The sequence below is a fragment of the Cuculus canorus genome, chromosome 12, assembly GCF_017976375.1.
Source record: "Cuculus canorus isolate bCucCan1 chromosome 12, bCucCan1.pri, whole genome shotgun sequence".
Lineage (NCBI taxonomy): Eukaryota > Metazoa > Chordata > Aves > Cuculiformes > Cuculidae > Cuculus > Cuculus canorus.
In genome coordinates, this window is record NC_071412.1 from 14318214 (window position 1) to 14343769 (window position 25556).

Consider the following 25556-nt stretch of genomic DNA (forward strand, 5'->3'; position numbering starts at 1 on the left):
TTCCACATCAGTAGTTTAACACCTGAACTATTGCTTATATTTGCAACTGAACTATTTCCAGTTCCTATCTGTTCTGCCCTGACTCAACATGGGTTCTGAGATGTATCATGAGCAACACTTGCCTGAATGAGCCAAACACACCATCCAGGTGGACACAGCATGAGGAATCCGCAGCTCCTTCCCAAAAAAGTGATAACAAAAGTAGGAAAAGGGTCATTCATTTTCTGTAAACCCAACTATTTGGATGGCAAATTACAGCAGACTTTATGGACAATATAACGTTAGACTGCCTCTGACTTTGTGTCATAAAGATTGAGTTATTAATTTTAATTTAATGCTGACATAATTTTCAGCTTTGCATATGCCTGCAGTCTTACAGCCTGTTACGAGCTATCTCAGGAATGGAGCAGAAATCACAACATTCTTGGGTCTCTTTTCTATTCACTGGAACAACTGGCTGAGCATTGTTATGTTTCAATAGTAGTGCACAAAGCAGTTTGATTTTGAAACGAAAAAGCAGAAAACTTACTTATTTAATGTACTAATTTTCCACATCTAAAATAGTTTTATTATTTCCGTGGTCTAAGAAAAATAAAAAAACAAACTGAGGTGTAGAAATCATTAATGGAAGAATTATTGCTGACTTCTCTTCCTATAAATAAAGAAACCAGACTACAGCTGGCTTATGGAAGCAGGTAAGATCTGTCTGACCCACCCTGAGGTTTCTCGCACTGCAGTTCTGAGAAGGCTCTTTCGGTATTCAAATGGAGCTACTGTTGTGGGGCAGATAAAGCTGGGCTATAAAGCTATGGAAAACACTCTTTAAATGGCTCCAGTCACACTTTTCTACTTGATGTCTTTCTTCAAGCTATTTTTACTCAAGACTGTTTTCATTTTCATTAAACTGGCATTACAGAACCAAGCGACTGTGTCTTTCACACCACCAGCTCTGCAGTGCCCAGCTACGCGTGGGCACGGAGGAAGAAAAGCAGGCAATGAACAGCTGATGCCAAACTACAAAGCCCAGGCATGTAGTGAAGATCCTCATCTCACAAGGAGCACATATAAGAGAGTGAAATCCCAGCCCCTAGCCAAAATACAAGTGACCACACAGCAAAGAAAGCACCAACTACCCATCCAGACTCTTAAAAAAAAATATATATATATCCTTGCAGAAGCCTAAACCTTCCCACAGCTGCGCTGGCTGGAACCCAGGACCTCACTATGCTCAGTGGATGAGGAAAAACATGATTACTCCACGAGAGAGCAGCACGTGGATCCTGGCACCGCATCTTATGGATGCAGAGCGCCTGTACATTTGTTCATAAAATACTATGCAGAAGAAACAGAGCTACAATACTGGTTACATCAACTTGTTTTCTTTTACCTTATTAATAAGGAACCTTGTAGAGCATTGAAGACAGTGAGTCCACAGGTATGAACTATTCCTCTTTCTGATGTGGGTGCCAAGCCAAGAAGTTATTTGGCACCAGGCCAGAAGGAGGAACCCAGGACAAAGAAATGAATGCGAGCAGAGGTAACTGTAGCACTTATTTGGATTAGATGCAGACCGCCAATGAACTCTTTTGCCACTTATTTTCTCCTAAGGGAAATATCACTTTCCCAGCTTTAATTTAATCATGGGAAAAATATGTCAAGTATTAATTATTACTAGAAACTGAAGTCTTCTACAAGTGTGTACACATTAACAATATCACTCAGACATGACCTGGAAGAAATCCTCTGTTTGCCTTTCTTCATTCTGACTCCCACTCCTTGTAACAGATTGTCTTACACAGAACGGCATGTTCCAACTTGTAAACATCAGGTTTGGTGATGAAAAAGTACAGGAGGGAGTTATTAAAACCACTAAATTTATGTTGATTGTTATATTAAGCATAACTAAAAGACACATCTTCAGTGATGAAAGCACACTATGATAAAGCCTCTGAGGAAACACTGTATATCAACATTGGTTTCAATTTACTGCAGGTTGAAATTATATTCAGCTGAGTCCAAAAGTAGGACAGTTTGGCAGAAAACCTCGTGAAAATCCTAAAATGGTGCTATTAGTTCATGATCCATGAGAAAGAAAAGAAACAAGGGACACACATCTACAATGCATTAGATTGCAAAGCAGGGATGGAAGTTTTCTACAAACAACTCTCTGCCTCTTCCTCCCTCCCTGCCAACCACAGGCCACTCTGCCCTACAGTCTTTGTTCTGGATCACATCCTGAAACTCATCTGTGTTACACAAAGGCTACCAGTAGTTTCACTGCCCTAAGAAAGTTCTCAAGATTTCAAAAAGTTCCCATTCTACTTTGAAAATAATTCAGATCTTTTAGATCAGAAACAATAGTGCACATCTTTGCCGCACACCTCTGTTATAACAGTGGATGTTCTATAATAGCCCCTAAACCCCTTTCAAAAGAAACAAGTTCAAAACCCTGACCTGAATTCAGACCAGGCAATTGAAAGCGATTCAGCTCCCTTTCAAATGTTGGCAATCAGAGATGAACAGCCTTTCTGCTTTGGACCACAGACCCATCCTCACCAAAAACAGTACACTTGCTCTGACAAAGAGACTGCTTCATGTATTGACATCTTCCAATTATGAAACCATTACTGATTATTGGTACTCATTTCTCACTACCATCAGCCATCTTTCATCTCTCTCTACATCCCCACTCCGACTTCTGCTGTTTTCAGTGTGACAGATGGGTACATTCCCATAGAAACCCATGGAGCAGAACTCATTCACCCTCTGCACGAGTTGCCCAACAAAACAGTTTGCTGTTTGTAATGTGTTGACAAAACAGTTAATTCCTTGTCCCCTGCCTTCTTCCTACCTGCTGCTCACTGGGCAGCGTCCCTCCAGGCTATAAACCTCACACAACTATAGGATCTCTCTCACAGTACCATTCCATTTATATTTATTTTCAAATATAGAAACACTTCCATTTTCAGAATATTGTTTCACTTTGCAGGTCATACCATATGATTTTTCTTTATCTGTATCCATGCCTATCTCCAAGTCACAAGACTCTTACACCAAATCCAAGGAAAAAACAACCATGTTTCCAGGTCCTTGTTCTGTTGACCAAAATACCAGTGCTTCACATTCAACAGCTGAACAGTTCCAGTTAGACTGAATCTAACTTTACACAGTCTGGTTTTATATGTAGGTTCTACTTGACCGGCGAAAAGCAGGGATTAACAGCATTGCCCATAACCTGTAGTTGGAAAATGTGATCACTACGTGCAGTAGGTGATGGCTGCCAAGCCTCATCAACAACAAGGTACTAAGAGAGGCAGTTTCAGCGAATGCCAGGGTCCCAAACAAAAACAGACGGCAAAGTTTATGAAGGCACAGACAGCAGCTGAAGGCTCCCTCTCTACTGATTTCACATCTCTCATGATGTACAATTTGTAGAACCCCCATTTTGACCAAACTGCTCTAAGCAGATGGTGTGAACACAGCCTGGAAGCATCCCCTAGCTTAGGTTTCTTGTCACTGAAGCTGGACTAGAATCTCTCCAAATACCTTCTCCATATTTCTCTTTCTCTTTACTTAAACTGAAGATCAGGTCACAAGGCATCTTTGCAAAATATCGCTCCTAGATGGCGGTCTGGATGGACACAAATTTTATGACAGTTCATAAATCTAAGAACTCTGCATCGTTTCTTCATCTCCTGGGCCAGAAACTCTACTGTCACCAACCCGCACAATCTTCTGTTCAGTTTCCTCCCAGTGCGGTATTCTACTACACACGATTTACACTCCTGCTTGTTCCTATTATGCCCAGCAAAACTGTTTCTTTCCAAAGCTATTCTGAGCTTCTGATCAAAATCTCTACTCTCTCTCCAAATCAAAATGTGATTTACAGTCTTAAGGTGCTCTTTATTGTTCAACTTCGTTGTATTTTCCTATCAAACACATCGGATACCAAAACCAGCCACCAGGCATTGTCCAAAACCTATAAAATTATGAACACCACAGTCATATATTCTGATTTTACACAGACACGTGCTTGCTGGAAACCTCCTGGAATAACATTTTCCCTCCAATCACTCCAGTCACCTCTAAGAGGAAGAATGAAAGTTCCTGAATATTCTGCCCATGTTTTTTTCGTGAATTACAAAGTAATGACATTGTTAGAGCATTTAATGTTAGAGCCTCACTGCTGCTCTAGCACCTGCCCAGTCACGGCCTGACAGAAGAAGATAAATATATTTATAACACACAGCAAAGTGAATAACAAAGAGTTGATACAGTTGTCTCTGACAGAACTGACAAGCCAGAGCTGGCAGCTTTAATCAGCTCCCGCTGCGCCTGGGAAATTGGAGGGAACCGAGACTGACCTTTCTGCTGAATTTCCAAAGGAAGGTTAAAGTTTTGTTTACTTTTTGAACAGGAAAAGGTATCAAGTTCAAAAACCTTGGATAAAAGGAGGATTCCTGTGCAAGAGAACTGTTCATTATATTTAAGAAAGTAATTATTATTGAAAAATGATTTTTTCAAATAGAGGGGCACGGCCTAATGTTACAGAGATAAAACAGCCTGTAAGGTTTAACACCACAAATCACTGCCGGATGCTAAAATGGACTAGATAAGATTCCCACGTGAACATGAAAAATGCAGTAGAACATAGTTTAAATTTCATTTTTACAGGTCAGTTGTTCTTAAAATCACCTTTTTTTTTTTCTTCCATGCAACAAGCATTCACCTTTCACTTGTTTTGTATAGAAACAGAGTGATTTTTCCTGCCTAACAAGTACCAAGCAGAGCCCAGGCCACTCCACCCCTCAGTCTTTGTCTGTTCCAGATCACATCCTGACACTCGTCTGTGTTAGAGAAAGGCTACAGATAGTTCTACTGCCCTAAAAAAGTTCTCAAGATTTCACAAAGTTCCCATCCCGATCTGAAAAGAATTCAGATCTTTTAGACAAGAAACAATAGTGCACGTCTTTGCCACACACCTCAGCAGCAGCAAACGGTGAGTGAATGATATCCTTACGGTAAGCACAAGGCAGTTTACACACTGCTGAAAAGTTTTTATAAGTTGTGATGGATTAGACTTCTGCAGCTGCTTCCATCCACTCCTGCACACTTGTAGAGGATCAGCTCCCGAAATTAAAAGGAAACAAAGCTGCACAAACAAAAAATAGATGTTTGCACTACTACAAAATTAATACATTGCCATTGTAAATCTACATCCTTATTTAGCCGAGTTATACTCATGAAAATATACAAACAACTATATTAATATCATCGTGGGATCTCAATCAAAACCATTACCACTACTTAAAGCACAATAAAAATGAACAAACTGATTTTACACCAATAAATCTCCTAGCGTGTGGGTCAGAAATGATTTAATATATATAAAACACATAGATATCATCAATACATAAGTAAGCGATATTCTGCTTATTGCTGAAAGAACCCACACCCTGATACAGAAATTAGGGAGAATCAGGGCTATTTCTAAGCTGACGAAAGTCCCCGTATTATTACTGTCACTGCTGTTTCAGATCACCTGTGACATTCAAAATATTACAGGAATACAAGATTTTAAAATATTGCATTTAGTCAAAACAGCAGTTCAGGCAGTTCAGGTTCCTTACTGTTCACATGCTAGAGGCACAGAAGAGATACTTGACTACCCAAGAGTGGATATTTGTTATCTTTTATATGAAAGCCTTATTTTTCATTTGACCTCTGAGATACTGTGCAGTGCTGTTTCACATCTTTCCCTTTCATCCTTATATATCTTTTAAATTTCATGAGTTATGAGACAAACAGGTCTGAATAGTTTATCCCCACACTCTAGACTGCTCACCACTTATTACATAAATTTATTATCCATTTCTATTCGACATTAAACAATTTCTAGCTCTTCAACATAGTCTAAAAAGAGGGGTTTGCTACATTTCAAAGCTGACCATAGGAGGACAGGCTGAAAGAGTTGGGGTTGTTCAGCCTGGAGAAGAGAAGGCTCCGGGGAGACCTTATGGTGACCTTCCAGTACCTGAAGGGGCTACAAGAAAGCTGGGGAGGGACTGTCACAAAGGCTTGTAGGATAAGACAAGGGGCAATGGCTATAAACTGGAGAGGGGCAGATTTCGACTAGGCATAAGGAAAAGTTTTTTCACAATGACGGTGGTGAGGCCCTGGCCCAGGATGCCCAGGGAAGTTGTGGCTGCCCCATCTCTGGAAATGTTCAAGGCCAGGTTGGATGGGGCTTGGAGCAGCCTGGTCCAGAGGGAGGTGTCCCTGCCCAGGGCAGGTGGGTTGGAACTAGATGATCTCTAAAGGTCCCTTCCAATCCAAACCATTCTATGATTCTAATCACATCTGTAAAACTCATTCACCTGCTACAGCAGCAACATTTCAAAGCTTTCTTTGAAAAATAAATTTTAATTATTTTTTAATAGACTGTGTTGTTCAAATGACTCAAGTGCAAAGACTCCGATTTTAATCGTACTTTAAAAAGAGTTAGATCTGCTTTTAGATCAGAGCATCACATAATATCCTTACAACTTGCCAAAGAATGTGAGAAGATGCCTTGGATGGTTTTAAAGCTTCAGCAGGATGACACTGATTCAGCTAAGGGTCTGAATCCAAGTGGCTTATGTTGCAAGAAATGCATTCGCAAAAGCTCCACTGCTGTAGTCACAGAACAATCTCATGGTTCAATCATTCTGTTTTCACCAGCTTTAGACTGGAATAACCTCACAGACTGGATCAGAGTTCCTTCGTGGTGAGTGAAATCAGAATCAACTTCTTGAGTCTGAATGCATGATGTACAGGTCACCTCATTTTTTGCATGGAGAGCATATTCTATATTTCACTCTAGTGGCAGACTCAGGGAACAAAAGCAGTAAAATATTTCTTCAGGGTAAAATATAGCTCTCAGGAGTCATAGAGCCTGAAGCAAAAGGTTATTTTACCCAAGACATATGCTGTGTGTTTTATTATTCTCGAGGGGAACACAGGGGTGTTAGAACCATACTACAGACTCACAGAATAGTTTAGGTTGGAAAGAATCTTTAAGATCACCAAGACCAATCCTTATGTGTTGTTCTAATATGCTGGTGTTCTAATACCTAAGACTTCATGCCCTTTGCAGACCTTGGAAGCAAAACCTCCTTAATGACAGCGGTGGGCAGCAAGGGAAGTAAAACCCAGAAGAAAAGACACCAGTGCTGAACCATTTCACGTTTAGTGAAGAATGATGGATGTAGATAATTACCTGCAATTTATATCTGAGACAATCTTTGAGACAAAACATCACATAAGGTTTTAACAGTCCAAGGTGAGATTCCAGGTGGTCATAATTAATGGCAGGCATAGCAGTCACCAGCCCAGATCGCTGGGGAGCGGAACACACGGGTGCTGGTCAGGATTTCAGGGTTAGCTGTGTCAATGTAACATGGGGATAACTGTTTTTTTGGTACGGGCTCCAGCTAACAAAAGACTCTTTCTGCTGGAGATCGCAAACAGCAAAGGAGGTGAGGGTCATACAGGACTAAATGAAGAACAGATTAAAAAACATAAACAAGAGAATATTGAAATGGAACACTAGTGGAAACTTCTCAACAAGAAGATCTACAAAACTTATGGCAAGTTTATCTAAAGAAATAGCACAGTCGCCAAGACAAAACACTAGAAAACTCATCACAAAAGCACCCATACTACCCACAGAAAGTCCAGGAGAATAATGTTTTCCTACTAAGTAAAATTCATATTTGGAAGGACAGTCAGAATCCCAGCCGCGCTGGTCACCCTCAGTGCCAGGCACTGTGCAGGTACGAATGAGCGGAGGCAAATAGCTATTACTTTTCCAGTAAGAAAAATCCATTCAAATATTGGTACATTCTCTTACTATGTCTAAACATAATTAATTTTGACACCTGCATCTGTGTTCCTGTGTTTTGCAGCAGCTATTACTTATTGGACATACGCTGAATGCACTGAATATTTTGGACGAAGGTCTGAGGAAGAGTCAAACAGGTGGGCAAGGGGACTCCTTACAGCTGGGCTACCCAGGCAGGAGCACAGGATCCACGGCATCTGTGACAGAACACATGGAAACAGTCCTGGCTTCAAGAGGTCAAGAGACAAAACATTTTTGAGCACAATTCCGAGTTCATGTACATACACTCACCAGGTGCTATAACTATAAAGGATCCCAAGGCATGGAGTGGTGCTTTTGGCTCATTGAAAGTAAAGAATCCAAGCATTGTAATAGATTTTTCCTCTATGTAACAGATTTTCCCTCTATAAAAAAACAAAACAAAACAAAACACAAAAAAACCCACAAACCCAACCACACAGTTAGGGGAGAGGAGAAAAAAAACAGCCCAAACATTTCAATCTTGGAAGTGTCCTATGAATATATGTCCAACTTCTCTTTGTATGGGATGACTTGCATACCAATCCAACAGAACTAGATTTGGCTGCATCTGAACATGCATGCAGAGGTTTGGGCATTTTCCTCTTTTTGAACAAAAACAATGAGAGGATTAAGTTTTGAGGGGTTTCTTTTCATTTTTAAATAGAGATTTACTCCCTGTTGTCTGGAGAGCTTCCGATAGAGTCACTAGCATCCTCAAAAGCAGAAATTACAATTTAGGCAGCAACAGGGTAACAAGGACTTGGAATGCTGAGACAGGAAACCATACAGGTTCACGGACACTGAAGGATGGAAGAATCTGACACCAAACCTGAAGAGAAATGGCTTAGGGTATAACCCAGGTGAGGAGGCTTATCCAGGATGAATTGCGTTCCTATCTTCTCTTTCCTTCTCTTCTTCTCTTTCACTAATAGTCCTCATTGCTGGGAGGCTGTACATGACAGCGACACCCATGTCTTAGGAGAAAATGCTGAAGAGAGAAGATTCTGAATCAAGAAGTTCAGATCCTGTTTTCAGCTAGATCACAATCAAGACTTCTTCCTTCTTTTTGGTTAGATAGTGTAGTGCCAAGGGAGGGATGGAGAGCTCCTGTGCTATGCAGCAGTCACCAGAACACTCACACGCACAGAAAATCCTTCTTTGTCCAATTAATATCAGCACGTCTTACTTCAAATGACTCTGTGTTTACAGCTCTGTAGCAGAGATAAAGGTCAAAGCAACGATGCAAATAGCATCAGTGATTTTAACAAGCTCACTCTGTTCTCCTTTGTCCAGTCCTAAGGAAGACACATTACAGAAAAGAAGACCAGGTTGCACAGCTCCGATGCTTCTTCAGCCTGTTATGTCCTCTTTCAGTAGCCATGAGCAACTGAGAGCAACTCAATGCCACAGAAAGAACACTGTCTCCTGTATATGCTACTGTGAATATGAAGCACCAAAAGCAAGGACATCTTCAGCTCTCCATAAGAGCACTTTTTTGTTGAAATATCATTCCTCACTGTTTGGAATGAAACCCATTATTACCAATTAACCTGCTGTGAACCCATATCACTGACTGAATTGAGCATAATTATTCATCCATAGTAATAGCTAAAGTAAATTCTGGCAATCTCGGCTAACATTGACTTCTCCTTTGGGGGGAAAAAAAAAAACCTACATCTTATCTTCAAAGGTGCCATGTCCTTGGTTATGTTTTTTAAACATTTTTTTTTGTGTAAAGCTGCAAGTGAAAATGTATCATTATGACTAATTTCTTCTTGTTCCATAACAAGAAGATTGTTTTCTTTCTTCTTGCACAAACATCTATAACTAATTCTATTATCAACTGAAAAATTACCTGCACAGCTCAGAAACCTGATTTTTCCGAAACAAACTTTCAGCATTGGTAGCCCATGTAGGTTGTCTAAAAATAAATTTTTAAATTAGTTGTTACTTTTCATAGCTTTTTAACCACACAGCCTGATGAACCACAGCCCTGTGAGCAAACGCAGGCATAAATCTTGGTTTGAATTTATTTCAGGTTGTCAAAAGTAATTTACTAAGAGAATGTCTGCCAAAAAAGAATCCAGAGGCAAACCTAAGTTGTCATCTTAAATTAAGTGTGGTTCCTTTTTGTTAATCTTTCTACATAAAAGGTTGTAAAGTAGTGCATTAAAGATGCAGAAGTCCTCTTTCCTAATAAAAAGGCAAAGGTGGAAAACCAGAATAAAGACAGAATGTTTCTCTAACGGAGGAAACGTGCTCAAGATGATTAAGGAAATGCTCACTTCCTCTGTGAAAACGGCAGTCTTCAGTTTATTCTTAGGCCTCATGCAAGGTGGGAAATGAACAACCTGAGCACTGGAGACAAAGAGCAAAACATCTGCGATAGCTTAGCATTACATTTTTGCAAAAGAGATTTGCTCTGAAGGGCAAGTATCACCCGCTGTGACAGCCCGGCTGGCTGCTGGATAGGTCGTGTCCCCGCCAGACTGCCCCGGAACACTTATTGCTCTTTCTTTTTCCCTGTGGTTTCCATCTCCTCCGCATGACCCACATGCCAGTTGCTCACCTTAAACACTGGCACCTCTTCGGATTGTGCCCATACCCTACCCTGTGTGCAACTGTCAAAAATGATACACAAAGTTAGTACCTTCAGAAAGTCTTCTGCTGCAGTGCCTACAAAATTTTAAGACCAAGACAGCAAGGAAAAGCTCCAGGCATAAACCTGGAGCAAGAAGCATCATGGCACTTAAACACAAATGAGCCAATTGATGATTGCAAAGTGAGAAACAAGCACCCCATGCATGGAAATGCAAGCAGTTCAGCCATAGGTTTATTTGTCAGTGAGCAGAGCTATAGCATCATAGTCTCGTTTAGGTTGGAAAGGACCTTAAATATCATCTAGTTCCACCTCCCCTGCCACTGGCAGGGACATCCCACCGGATCAGGCTGCCCAAGGCCCCATCCAACCCGGTTTTGAACACCTCCAGGGATGGGGCAGCCTGTTCCATTGTCCCACCACTCTCACGGTGGAGAATTACTTCCAATGTCTAGTCTAAATCTGCCCCTCTCCAGTTCATACTCGCTCCCCCTAGTTCTATCACCACAAGCCTTTATGAACAGTCCCTCTCCAGCTTTCCTGTAGGTCCCCATCACAGATTCTGCGTCAGCTGTTTGCGGTTTTTTAAAATCAGCACCAGCCTGACCTGCCACCAGGTGATCCATTCACGCGTTTCAAGGCCTAAATAGATATGGACTAAAGTAATGCCTGGATCTAACTGCATAATTTAACAATCAAAACTGGCCACTCCACAAAATTCCACCCAAGCATATGCTAAAATTTTAGGTGAGCAAAATATTTCAGATGTGGCAGATTGCCACTGGAGCTGCACAGGTATGTTGCCTCTCCGGTTGGCTTTTTTGTTTTCTAACACTCAGCTTTCTTCTGCATTTATGCAGCAGTGAGCACTCAACGTGGCAACTCCAGCAGACATATTAATACACATCGACAGAAAACCCACAAACCGGTTTGACAGCCCTGCTGGCTCACACGTTACCCTGGCCCACTGCATTCAGATGATGCAAATCTGAATGGAAATAATTATACTGTAAACTAGGTGACTACATATTATTTAATGCAATGTTCCTACAATAATGCCGCTTCAATACAGATGATGATTTGTGACTTTTTGTCAGCCCATCAATTAAACATCTTGTTTTTCACAAAATAAGTGGGGGGGGGGAAAAAAAAAAAAAGGCTTGCTGGATTAATGTGGACCATATTTTTCTTTAGGCCTATATTTGACACCTTAGTAGGTTTAATTGCTTCCTGTGGAATCGAGACCTCCATTCAACCACAACACCTCCAACAAAACACAACAACTCCCCCAAAAAGGCTCCTGCCTTCTAAACTAACCTGAAAGGGCTCATTTTTAAATGTAGAACCTGGTGCCTACATGCAAAAAGAAAGCTTGGAAAGCCTGCAGCAAAGCCATAATTGTCCATGCAAATCGGGTATGTGCAGGGATAGTTAAAACCTAATTAATCTGCAAGCACATACATCTCACTTGTGCATACCACTCAGGTAATCTGTATACAATTAGGCAAGGAAGCTCTCCTACTGGTTTCTGTAGCAAGGCTCTCTCCATGCCCAGTTCTCAGGTTTGAAACTGGTCTGGGAATTCCTGAGGCTGGTGAAAGGTAATTAAGAGAAAACAAGCCTCCCATCATATGACTTATTTTCTATGCAGAGGTCCATACCTAAACATAAAAATGTCCAGGAGTCACAAACAGAGCTCAGTAACACAGATTTGTTGAAGCCCGACTTTTTAGATGGAAGAAATTAAACGCGTTTTCAGGTGCACAGTCCACTCACTTGGCCTTTAATGTGACTGTCAGACACACTCCTTTGCTGTTCCAGCACATCGCTTCTCTGAGGAGGAGTTAGGGTATCTGTTTTTGGAGACAGGACCTTTCTGTAGCTCTTCTATGGACAGAGTTTTTCACCAAAAATAGTATCAGTCACTGTGGAAAAATGAGCATTCTAAAACACTCTTCTGTCTCCAGAGGTTTAAATGCTGGGGCTAAGCAAGTTAGAGGCACAGGCGCTCTGGTTTTAGTCAGATTTATATGCACCTCTGCTATACCCTTGGCACTTTGCATAGATTAAAAGACAATATTCTACACAACCAATTAAGATCTTATCATATTAATTGAATTGCCATTATAACATTACCACAAGCCATCTAAGTAATCACTGTATGATAACTCCTTATAAACCAGTTCATTGACCTACCAGATGCCTGCAGAAAAGGTAGGTTTGGCAGCGTGCCTTGAACACTCAGAATCTGACAAATAACCCCTAAAACAAGGAACCTTTTCCACCTAAATAAAGCCTCCAAGTTCTCTGCATATATTTTATGAGGGGGAAACAGACAGTTTATTTTTTCCTTTCTGCTGCTTCCAGAGTTATCCACATTCCCAGCACCCTGTGGTGCTCACTACTTGAATTTAATGGTAAAACCAAATGCAAAGGATAATTGTGACAAGCTCAGCATACAGAAGAGACATTCTTTGAAAGCATATATAAGCAACAGGTACCTAAATTCTACGGGATATTCCCTACTTGGTAGTATTAGGACTAGAGCAGGTAAAATGTTGTCTCTCAGTTACCGATTAGTATACAAGCTTTTAATTTTTGGCATCACTAAACAATATTTTCAAAAACGCAGGATGGTTTCTAAAATCCGAACTGATGGTTTGAAGGTTCCTAAAAGCTGTTTACAGTTCTCTCACAACATACTGAGTTCCTGGGAAGATTCATGGAACAGAGACAATCTGAGTGCTTAACGCTTTCCAAGACTATAAACCTGCAAACTCTCTTGTCAAAATCCATTGCAGCAAATATGTCAGCAGCTTCCTTCAGTTTTACCTCAACCACACATCCTCTTCATATGCAAGATTAAATGTCCAACTAAAAGTCTGCAAGATACCACCCGAGTGGCACCACAACCAAACACCTTTCACATGTCACTGATAATAAAAATGACCACTGTGTTTGCCTCCATCCCAGCTCGTTTGTTGGCATCTGGCTTTCAGATTATTCATAGGATGGCTGTTAGCTGAATTTTCTCTTTCGTGGTACAAAATCTTAAGCTCTAGTCAAAAGCTGTTTAATTTACAGTCTCAAGTCTGAGCCACTGATTTCAGGTCAAGTACTCCTGCTGAATAAGCCCCTCTGCTACAAACGTGGCACTCGGGAGACCTCACCAACAACAGATGGATAACACCAGGATCTCTACAGGCACAGTAATAATGCTATGAAGTGACACATCTCAAATTTCTCTGACATAACATAGATCAGGCTACTGAGACAACCAGTTTCTCCCCACTGCCTTCTAATATAAGAGCTTCTGCCTACATCTCTCCTCTGCTTTTCTGCCAGTTCTCACTTTCCTGGTCCAAGCCCTGATGCTGCAGTTCTGTCCCCACCTTGTACAGGCAGCCTGCTTAAGATGCTAATCCCAAAGTAAATCAGACACTTTTTTTTCGGTCTCCTGGCACAGAGTACATTCACAGTGCTCCGTCATCTGTATCATGGACCTGCACGCAAAGGCTCCTGTACATCAATCCTGCAATGCACAAAGAATTCCCATTCACCTCCATGTGCAAACCACGGCAGAGTGAGGCCATGCGCTCTGGCTTCTTCACTACTAAGCAGTGTTGACACAGAAAGTACTAATAACTAAATAAAACGCAGTTCTCAGAGTGCATAAATTACAGAGAACTGAAGTAAAGATTAGATATTTCCTTCTCATAATAAAAGAATTCATGGTTTTCTGAATAATCTGTGGTGAAACTCTACCTGTAGCTATAGCTTTATCAGCTGCACTGCCCATAGCGAGACATGCACCTCTGCGTGCCTCGTGACTTACGAAAGAAATTCTGTTAAGCTGCAAGTTAATAAACGTAAAAAACACCTATTTTCTTTGATTAATACACGTACATGGTAAATCCAGTAGCAGGGAGCAGAAAACAACTATCATTCATCTCAGCCATACAGGCTGTCATACGCCATGACAGAGGAGCTCAGGAGGTTTCTACAAGCAGAGAAAATCTCAAGACTGAAAGAAAATCACAGATTTGACAAGGTTGACCGTGTTTTTCTTGAGAAAAGATAATATTTTTTTTTCTAGAATAAATCTCTCTCAACCCACACCAGCAACAGGAGACAAGCTTGATATGACAAGAAAACATTTAATACGTAGCTGAAAGACCATTAGTACGTTATGAGACCTGTAAGAAAACTTCTGCTGGGAGATCCCTCAAAGACAACATAATACTATAAATCCTATAATGCACATTACAGGTAACAGCCAGATTCCAGTAATGTCTGTATTTCATTTTATGCGGGTTCTCCTTTTACATAATGCATGCCATCAGCAATCGTTCTCTCTTTAACATGCAGAGCAATTCTTCTTCTATGTCACTTACTCAATAATTTGTCCCTTTCTACCAAAGAAAAAGGATGTGAAGTCCTACCCTTGCTCTGGGTCGTGCCGGCAGGGAGTAGGAAGCCAAGTAAATATGTTCTTCACCAAAGAAACCGAGGCAAGCAGAACACTCACCGAGCCAGCGAGGTGCACTGTAGAGCACAACGGTCTAAAAGAGCTGCCAGTAGGACAGGAGCACATTTGCAAGGGAATGAGCCACATCTAAAGCTGCTCATCACCACCACCAAAGTTATGATGCATCCATTGCTCTTTACTTGCCTAAAATTCTGCATGATACGCGACCACAACTTTCTTCAGCTCCTCAATGGCTCAGTGCAATACTTACCTTTAGAGAGGCAGGATCTGAGGCAGAAAATCTTCATATTTATTTGTAGCTACAAAACCCATTGTAAATACTGCCCGACTGCAAACATGAGCTGCAATTCAATTCGATATTAAAATACATGCCAAAGTACAAGCTCTTTAGTAGAGCTGATGAACCCGTTTTAGGTCAGGCATGCAGCATGACAGCTACGCGGAATCCAGCCCAAAAGCAGAAATTCTCCTGAAGGTCGTGGCCATTTCAGCTGCTTCTCCCGCTTTGCTCTCACTACAGATAGTCTCACTTATTTTCGCTAAGATAAAAGCTACAGTACTGGGGACTCCAGAGAAGTTATTTCAAAAGCCACGATGCCACCAAAAACAACATAGATTTTTCAGTTTTAATAATCTTTCCTTCAGGAGGAAGAGATTTAACATAAAATATACCATCCAGCACTTCTATCTGAACACAGCAGATATTAGTAAACATTATTGTGCCAGTAAGCTAATAATTGTGAAGATAATGCATAAAAAGTTTCAAAGCTTTACCTCAGGACTGTAGGAAGCTAGAGATAACTGCAGAACAGAAAAATCAGCTATTGAGCTTCATATTTTTTTTTTTTTACTAAGAACACCAGCCACGATGGAATTTTCCCCTTCCCCTTCTCAATTTTTTTACTCTCATAAATCATAAAAGTCTTACATTAAAAAAATTGGCAAGAAATCAGTCAGAGCAAACTAATTGCTTCTGCTATTTAAAAGGAACCTAATTTTAAATGGCTAAAGTGTTGTGGTTTAAAGCAGCTATTGTACATGTGCATTAATTAATTTCCTAAGGATTTTTATTACATCTCCATGACACAGTCTAATTATCTGATAATGCGTTTCCCCATGTATATGAGAACGACATTGCTACAGCATGTACTTCAACTGCACTCAAAGAGCCTGCAAAGTGTGAAACCAAAGGACTCAAGGACTGCTTTCTCTGCTAAATAACACATCAGGAAGCCCTACTGCAAAATCTTTTCATTCCAAAGGGATACAAGAGATAATCTGTCAAACATCATTGCCCAACTGATGCATTTTTCATACTCTTTCAAAGACACACAGAAAGAGAGAAAGTGAGAAAACCCACGTGCACAGGATTTCATTAAACATTTCCCTTGAACAAAAAATGTAAACACTGCTTTCTTAAACGGGTCAGCGTAAAGAACGCAATCAGCACTGCTGGCAGCCCCTTACCTTCTATTCTCCTATATTTCTAATACTTAAAATGCTTTTTATCAGTCTAAACTCCACATAACTGGAGGGATGTTCCATCAGGGTCTTCTCAGGCTCAGGTCTTTTAAAATGTTTAACTTTTTACAACCAGGACATGTGGCTCCTTAACTGCCCAAAATCTTAAAGCAGTTTTCAGAAGCTGAAGAATAAGTCTCACAATGAGTAGGAAAAACACAGAACAGAAAACTGTAGCACGGTCCCCCTAGCAAGTACCAAATAGATTTGACCCTGTAGGAAGTTTGCATTTTTCCTCTGTGCTGCTACTCTACAATGAATCAAGACAAGGATTGGAGATCATCACAGTGGAGACTCAGTGAGCGGGACCCTCATTCCTTACAATGCTCTGAGAAAAGTCTGTCCTCTGTACTCCAGGAGCGATGGTCTCCATTTGGAACAAACAGAAAGATGCATACATAAATATCACCTCTGATTCAACTTCCACTACCTAAAAGGAGAAGTCCAAGTCCATCAGTATCAAAATGAGAAATACAGAGATGTCAGACTGAAAACAAGGCATAGATAAAGGCCCGGAAATGCGCTCACTGAATGTCACTGCAGCCGGTAGGTGGAAGAGCTTGGATTTCAGCTGCAGCAAAGGCAATGGGGAGCCCAGCAAAATAAATGATAAACATAGGCCTCGGGAAAGAGAAACTTGTGTGTTTTTCTTAATTTTCATTCTGTTTAGGAAAAATTCCAGTGAAATTAATCTTGGCAATGACTTAGAGTAACTTCAAATTAATTTAGACTAAACATACTAGATAAGAGTAGTGGAAGGCTTCCCTGTAACAGTAATTGCTAAAGTAATAAGTGTGCATCTGAGCAGGTTTCAGCGGAGAGCAGCTCGCAATTAGAGTCCAGTCTCACCTCCAGCTGCATTTAGCTTGCACCGTGCCAAATCACTGACAACCACTGTACATACTGAGAGACTCCACACAGAAAAGAGTATCTACTTGCTTAAGACTAGAAACCATGCCGCAAATGAACATAACCACTGCTGGCCTAAGCACTACAGACTGCTTCGCTGGGTTTGTGTGGGTGCAAACCAGACAAAGCTCTGCACAGCATATGGAACATAACCCTGGGGGAGGGAGAAGTGGAGAGACAGCAAACTAATTTGTAAAATCTAATCTGTGTTGGAGGCACACAAGTAACTCCCATTAATGTGAAATAAGTAACATCACACCAAAAAGTCTACGCTCCAAAAGCGGCTGCCGCTGCCCGCTACAACCCACTCCTCCGCAGTGACTGCTGTATGCTCTGCAGTAGCACAACCTTCTGCTAGCTGCTTCTGCTGGATTTAACTAGTTCAGCTTCTGCCAAAGAGCCTCCAGAGTGAATTTGGCATCATTAGTGGGTGAGAAACACACAAACGTGCAGACACATTTCACTCTTGTTTCTTGGGCTTCTTGGCCCTAACAACCAGCTTAAAAGAACTTCACATCCAGCAGATTAGTCAATAAATCATATCTCAGTCCAGTGTTGTAAGGCCATTTCTCACATGCTTGAATTCTGTACCTACCCTCCACCAGCAACCAGCAGAAGGAGGCGGCTGGCCTCCACTTCTGTTCTCTGCAGCTGTCAGTATGCAGCAATGATGCCACAGCCCTGTATTGCAGGGATATGGATGGTATTAAAACCTCTTATAGAAGTACACATGCGAGTATATGCACTGAAATCAAAGTCTCTGGTTCAGTAATACTGGTTAAACAATACTTGCAAAGTTAAGGTCCAAACCTCCCAGACATTGAACACTCCGACAGAAATTCTTGCTCCCTAGGGAGATAAAGCAGCTCAGTACTTCACCAGAGTGGGATGGAAGACACAGAAAGGAAAAGGAATATGAACTGTGCATCATTTGTATACATCACCTCTCTGTTTCCTTGTACTACGTGTGCTTGGCATGGACTTGGCCCTCTCTGGCAGCAAAAAGCCTATAGAATGAAAATGAGAGAGCAGTAAAACACTGCAGCACTTTAGGGGAAACTGCAAGCAATTTCCATTCTATTGATCTTCTCTGGACATCAATGACACACTTGAGTTTAGTTGAAAACTGAATTCCAGACCATATATTGTATGAAGATGCTCTAGTTAAGCTTGTATGACTGAGTGACTAAAATTTAATTACATTTATTATTGCACTTTAAGATACAGTAAGGAAACACACATCCACAGCTAATTAAGTAAATAAATTGCCACCCTTTATAAATGTAGCACAGAGATATAAAACTTTCTGGGCTAAAAAGGTGCATTCTTTTCAGTGGTTTGCAAGACTAAAACCTCATTGTAAGTTGTTATCAAAACTACAGCATTACAAAATTAAATTTCAACTAAGTTAGACTGCTCTTAATTGTAAAACCTCTACAATTTGAGCACTTAATTCGTACAGCAGCTTGAAATGTTCTCTAACCCTTTTCCAGTATACTCCCTCAAAGAAACAAATAGAAAAACTGCTATTTTTTAAAAAAACATTCTGTAAAACCAGATTTTTTAATGCTATCTGTCTGTAATAGGAAACTCTTGACAACAGTAAAATCCAGATATTAATTTGCTTCTATTCATAACATTTGCTGCTGCTCAAGTAATTTTTGCTAACAACAAAGGCACCAAGGAATTTTCATGCAAGTTATTTTGAATGAAGACAATTCTTATCAAGCTCCTTCCCTTGCTTATAAATAAGGCAGCGTTGGCAGACAGACTGGGTGTATCAGCAATATTTGACAACTGTGCCTGGGCTCCCTTGAGTGGAGAAATGTCATTATGGCAGAGGAGAAAATCATTACCTGATCCATAAATGATTATCTGGTGGTGGGATTTTGTCACTCTGTCCACCACTGTTTGCAAAGTCTGTGTTTTAAAATAGTACTAAAACAGTGATGCTGCCCTTCGAAGTATGAACCAGGAACCTGAATCAGCCTTTCTTGTACATGCACGTCTTTGTTACAGACCTCCAAAAGGTCAGGACTGTTCTGCTGCACCAGGAATGACAATGCTGGTCCCACAGTCCTGTAAAACTTACTTTCCAAACCACTACGTGGCCATCAGTAAGGGCCGAGTCATTAACTGTCATTGCAGGACTTTGTTCCTACGCTGCAGTAAGGAGATGTTAGTGAATGTTCTAGTTTTCAATCACACATTTTAAATAATTTTTAGGAGAGCTCTTCTTAAATCTTCTCAAAATACTTCTTTGATTCTTCAGAGTCCTGAATATTAAGAATATTTCCCCTATTATTTTGTGAGTTCCCTGGTTACTTTTTTAGCTATTAAAGGGCGATCCACAAGAAGTACAGCAGCACCTTCCTATTCCAGTTCTGCCCCAGATTGTACTGACTATGCAAAGCAGCATTCACATGCTCTTGAGAAAGATGAGCAGAGTCCTCTTCTTTCTTCTCTGGCACAAATCCATGTGTATATCAGTTCTGAGACTATTACAATGCTCGTCAAAAATCCATTTGTAATCAGGTACACGGGTAGGCGATGGCTCCCAGCTACACCTACAAACCTTGTTTGGGGAGCATCCTGAATTCAAATTCCTCATGTCCTGATCTCTCCAAGTATGTCAGAGTTTAGATAAGAATACATTAAAGATGATGTATGAACCAAAGTCTGAATCTTTCAATAAGTATTGTTCAAGATGAGCGAGCTATTTAAATGGATTACTTTACAGAAGAGGAGACTTAACGCTGTGTTACCATAAATCTATATTTCCATGGCAGAGACGCTGTAATTTAATAATAAGGCTGTTTAGCTTCTCTAGGTGCAACCTTGTCTCCTTTCAAATCTCCATGGACAGACATTGCTTCTACTTCAGGGAATATGCTATGGAATTCAGAGAAGTATTGTATTAGGAAAAAAAGCTGAATACTGAGCAGCAAACTGTGAAGGAGGTGCATTTTACGAAGAACAGGATCAAAATAACTGGCCAGGAGGTACTTCACACAACAAGCAACAGGCACTTCAAGTAAATGGTGTGATTTTTGTATTAATGTTATGTGAACATTAAATAGGTTGGCAAACCAAAATCTTACTGATTAGGAGCTGCCTTAAAGGAAAAGGCTCATTTCAGCTATTTCTTACAATCCATCACTGAAGATGGTCTCTTTAAGCTAACTGCGGAAGAATATTCAAACACCTAACACAGCGGGGTGTGGAAAGGCTCCCCACTGGAGTCACCACGGTAGGAATGACAATCTGAAAGAACCTTTTCACCCTGTGAAAAAAACAAAGAGGCAGAATTTCACTCAGCACAGGTTGCTTTTGTGACTTAAACTGCCGATTGCCATCTCATTGCAGGAAAACAGGCGGACAGAGGGAACAAGTGTGTGTCTTTATCTGCTTGACTGCAAAACTAAACCTACCTAAACCCACCAGCTAAGATGTCTAACTTTCTGCAGAGCTAATACTAAGTTAACACAAGAGCATTAATTCATCCAGTTCTGCTCAATGAAGACAGCGTCTTAGAGACAAGAGAAAGAAGATGCTCGACTACTTTAACTACAACCAGAAAGTCTCTCCAAGGGCTGACAAGTGGAAAACAGTCAGCTGCACTGACAACCTTGTTCTTAAGCTGTTTATCCAACTTGAGACTCAACAAATGCCAAAGTCAAGATCATTATTTTGGAAGGTTCACAAGGACATGGCCCACTGTGAAGTGTGAGATTCATTTACCGCTGATTGCTATGAAGAAGGGATAATAGACACCACAGGAAAAGAAACCTCTTAATCTCTTGGGATATCACAAAACACATGCTCTCAGTTACAAACTAGGGAAAGAAAATAAAGCTGCAGTCATAGCTAATCCATGCCACTGTGCGCTCTTTGCTCAATGTAAACCTGGAAAGAAAACAAAAACCAAAACGAACACAGGAATCTTTTGTATTTAAAAAAAAAAGGTTTTTCCCACTAAAACATCACAAACTGAAATGAAACCTTCCTGATTTTATTCTGTTCCCTCATCTGAGGTCTTTATCAAGCCATCAGCATGCCTGCATAGCCCACACAGCACAAGCTCTATTGCCAGAGTATTGGTGGAATCGGGGCTCTGAGTGCACGACACAACTATCCCGAGTATGGGAAACATCTACCTTTGCTCAGGAAATTTATCTTTCTGATCATGTCGCATCCTTTCTTTTCATTGCCTTTGCTGACCAGCAGAACAAGCTATCATATTTTAAACCTAAATTACGCAAAATCTAGATGTATTGCAACTCTCTAATCTTCTAAATAAAAATACTAATTAGATGCCTAATGAAAAAATAACTGAAGAGACTTTTACACAGGATTTTAAAAAAAAGAATTATCATAATGTCAGATTTTACTGTTTTATTTTTATTGCTGTTTGGTTCATTTTCTTTCCTCAGCTTCCTTTCTCTCTTCTTTCATTCCCTTTAAGTAGAATTCCAGAAGAACAGATGGGAGAACTCCAGCCAGGAACTCCATCAGCACAGGACCTACAGTATCCAGGTTAGCTCAGAGCAGCAGGAAATCATACTGTATTTTTTTTTCTTCTGTCTTCGGAGGAAAAAAAACCCTAAAGCCTGGACTTTCACATGTTTTCACGCTGACTACTTGTGTCGGCAGAATTCACTGCCGAATAACTTTCAATCTGCAACTTTATCTTAGCCAGTTTGGCTCATTGCCATTAGACAGAATGGTCACACGTACATGAAAACCAACAGTAAATTGCTGAGAAGACAGCTAAGGATTAATGATTGAGAAGACATTAAACTAATAACGCCCATTTCAAGATTCAATCAAAGATTGACGACTTTTATTGGACTGGAAAGCCCTCTCCACAACACCATCCCATGCCTCCAATACTTAAGAGGTGAAAAATACTAGATATTAGGGATTTTATCCAAAACTCATTGAAATCAATGAAAGTTTGCCCATTGATTCCAACTGGCTCACAATCAAGCCCTTAAGGCAGTTTTTAGACAAAGAAAACCTATATGCAAAAGGTAACAGCCTCCCTGATCCTCCTAAGACATGGAGCACACACGCGTCTCTCTGCCCAAGACATTCCAGACAGAAGGAAGCTGTGCTATCTTGTGGTCAGTGCTAAAACAGAAGTTTCACATTCCCTCCGTGTACAGGAAAAGGTCAGAGAATTGTAGAGGAAATAAGGCCCCTCTGGCTGATTCAATTTGCAGGTCAAGGTGCAGACAGAAGCTGCAGTAAATCTGCATTTCAGCCACTGCAGAGAGAAGCTCCAGGTAACCCTTTACGCAGTCAGAGTCCAAAGATAGGTCATGAATTTATAGTCTCTGTTCCAAGAGATCGGCGCAGCAATCCACGCTCTAGTTCTATGTAGGCCTAAAACCAAAGCACACCCAAACTAAGGATTTGCTCCTAACCCTGAACCAATTTAGCTTTTCATACTGTGTTCCAAAACACAAGATGTTGAGCATTTGTATTGTCTCCAAACTGTTTTCATGGTCCTTTAACATTGTACACATGTGGCTACAAGATCATCCTGCTCAGATCAAGCTCATGGTTGTATAAGCAAAAGAGCTGGACCTCAAGAACCAAAGACAACACATTTTTTTGGAAGTGGGAGAAGTTCAATTCACATCTTACAGCTGTCCAGTGCTCTGGTGGGGGCCACCTGGCTCCCTCTTTGCTGTCCCAGGAGCTATTGGATGTGGTACCTTTGGAACCTGACAAGAACAGAAAAAGCTTGCCCCAAGATAATTCCTCATGCAGAAGCAAACCACAGAGAGAATCTTTTTTGCGGCTCAGGGAATCTATTTTAAGATATTGGCATTTGATTTAAATAAAACAAAAGTTCTTTGGGATTCATTGTTCTCTCTGCTGAGTAATGAACACCACCATGATAATTACATCAAAATTGATTGGTTTAAAAATGTCTCCTTTGATTAATTTATTATAATACTTATAGAACAGTTTCAGACAAGGTCTGATGCACAAAGGATTAAATGCCATTCACTTGCAGTGCCTGGAGGATGAACACACCCATTTGCAAAGAACTTTCCCCACGTTGGTCAATGCAAAACATGGTTGTGAAGGATTCTTCCCTTGAGGCACTGATGTTGCTTCATGTGCCACATGTGCTCAGCATTACAACTGACATCAAATTCTCACATTAAAACACATACGTATTAAAACCAATTCCCCCAGACCAATTTTTTTTAATAGTGTTTTAGAGTCAATGTTGGAAAACCTTGAAAGAAACAGCAAATAGTTACAGCTCTTTGTCTGCAGCCAAGTTAGAAAGGAAAACAGAAATACACTTCAATAGGAGTAACAAAGACCACGTCACCCATCACAGAGCAGTACTTTACTTCTCCCCACCTTGCATTAACAAGGCAATAGTTTGCAAATGCCCTTCCAACTTCTTGGAATTGGCTCATATAGACTGTGGTGATCTCAGCCAGGCTGATGGGTGTATTTGGGGCACGAGAGAGAACTTTATCCCATCCTTCATGAATATCCAGTGCGCCTACACATGGGGGAATCGTGGGCAACTGTGAACAAAATACACAATACCTCCCTGGAAAGGCAATGGAACAAATAATCCTGGAAAACACTTGCAAATGTACACAGGACAAGAAGGTGATCAGGAGTAGTCAGTGTGGATAAATGAATTGGGAATCATAGCTACTCAATCTGATAGTACTCTATGAAGAGATGACCACCTTACTGGACCAGAGGAGAACAATGGCTTTTGACATAGTCTCTCTCAGCATTCCAGCACGAGGTCTCCATCCCTGTAGATTTTCAAAACCCATTAGGCAAGCTCCTGAACATCCTGCTCTAGATGACTCTAGGAGGGGGCTGAACTAGAGGAGCTCATGAGGACCCTTCCAACCTCAACTAAATACTTAAGAGATATGCCATTTTTTTCCTGTACAAGGCATGTTAAAAACTAAGTTGCCAAGCAAATGATGCCAGTTGAGGAAATCCTTAGAACTCTCACTGCTTAGGCAGATAGAAACAGGAGGTTCACAGAAGCAAAGCAGCCCTCTTTCACCAGCCAGAGAGATGTCGAAGTCACAGCTGCCAGGAATGAGCACCATACTCAAAACCTGAGCCTGTGCTCACCTTCTGCCCATGACCCACACTCAGCCGACCTTGGCAAAGACACAGCAACGCCGGGCTTAGAGTCCCATGCCCCTATGTACCTGTTAGTCCCACTGCACCCTTGGAATGAACCACTGGTGTGAAACCAGCCCCACAAACTGTGTAACTTCCAGAACTGAGAAAAGTCTTTAAGACAAATGTAGGACTCGGATTTATTTTTAAAGGCAGCCTGGAGTTAAAACATGGCAAGAATATTTTACTCAGTAACTGAAAGAAATCAGAAACCAAAAAATAAATGTCACATAATCTCTAAATGTGTTGATAAGAATAATGAGATGTTTATAAACAGTCTGGCAGCAGGAGCTGCTTGATCCAACTATCAGAAAGGCCTCTCTGATCTCAAAACTGGAACAGAAAGATCAATCTCAAGTCTTAGTTTTCCAGGTGGATGGAACTTCTGTAAATAAAAGCGTCCTGTTTGTTAAGGTTTTTAGTTAAGACTTTCAGATATGCCTCTATTTCATTTTTCTTTTCAAGTAAAGCAAAAGAGCCTGCTGTTTTTTAAAAATAAAACCTTTCTTATTTTAATATCCTTTGTATTACTTTCCAAAGTCTCCAGGTGATTTAGGAGAACATTACCTGTATTAGAAACTATCACAGGCATTTAGGTAAGTGTCAATACTTGCATTGTCAAAGCCTCTACTTCAGAACTCAGCCTCAAAGCCAGGACTTGTTCTCCTTTCCAACAAACCATGAACACAGCTGAAAGAAAATATTTTTTACAATGCTTTCAATATGTCCTCTTGCAAGAAAAATATTCTTTCTTGAAAATTTCCTGATAGCACACAATATAACACAAGAATTCACTGTCCAAGAGCAAAAAATAGTTTAAATTTTTTATTTACCAATCCTTATTTTCTTTGCTTTTAGTATTACATGAATGCACAGGACAGCTCTTCTCCTATGAGGTGGGAGCTTAGGCACATGCATTAGCTAGAGAGAAAGATTTTAAGACGTTG

At 40.6% G+C, this 25556-nt stretch overlaps 1 protein-coding gene across 10 annotated transcripts in view; it reads right to left on the reverse strand.

Annotated features, from left to right (window-relative positions):
* The window catches only part of MEGF11 (multiple EGF like domains 11), a 291395-nt gene that overhangs the window by 222679 nt on the left and 43160 nt on the right, over nucleotides 1-25556 (reverse strand). Inside the window, exon 1 of one of the 10 annotated variants that reach the window (XM_054077404.1) lies at nucleotides 18366-18388. The exons of the other annotated variants lie outside the window; for them this stretch is intronic. The gene's annotated coding sequence lies outside the window, so the exon portion shown is untranslated. Of the gene's footprint in view, nucleotides 1-18365; nucleotides 18389-25556 lie in introns of those variants that run through there. 10 annotated transcript variants of the gene reach the window in all.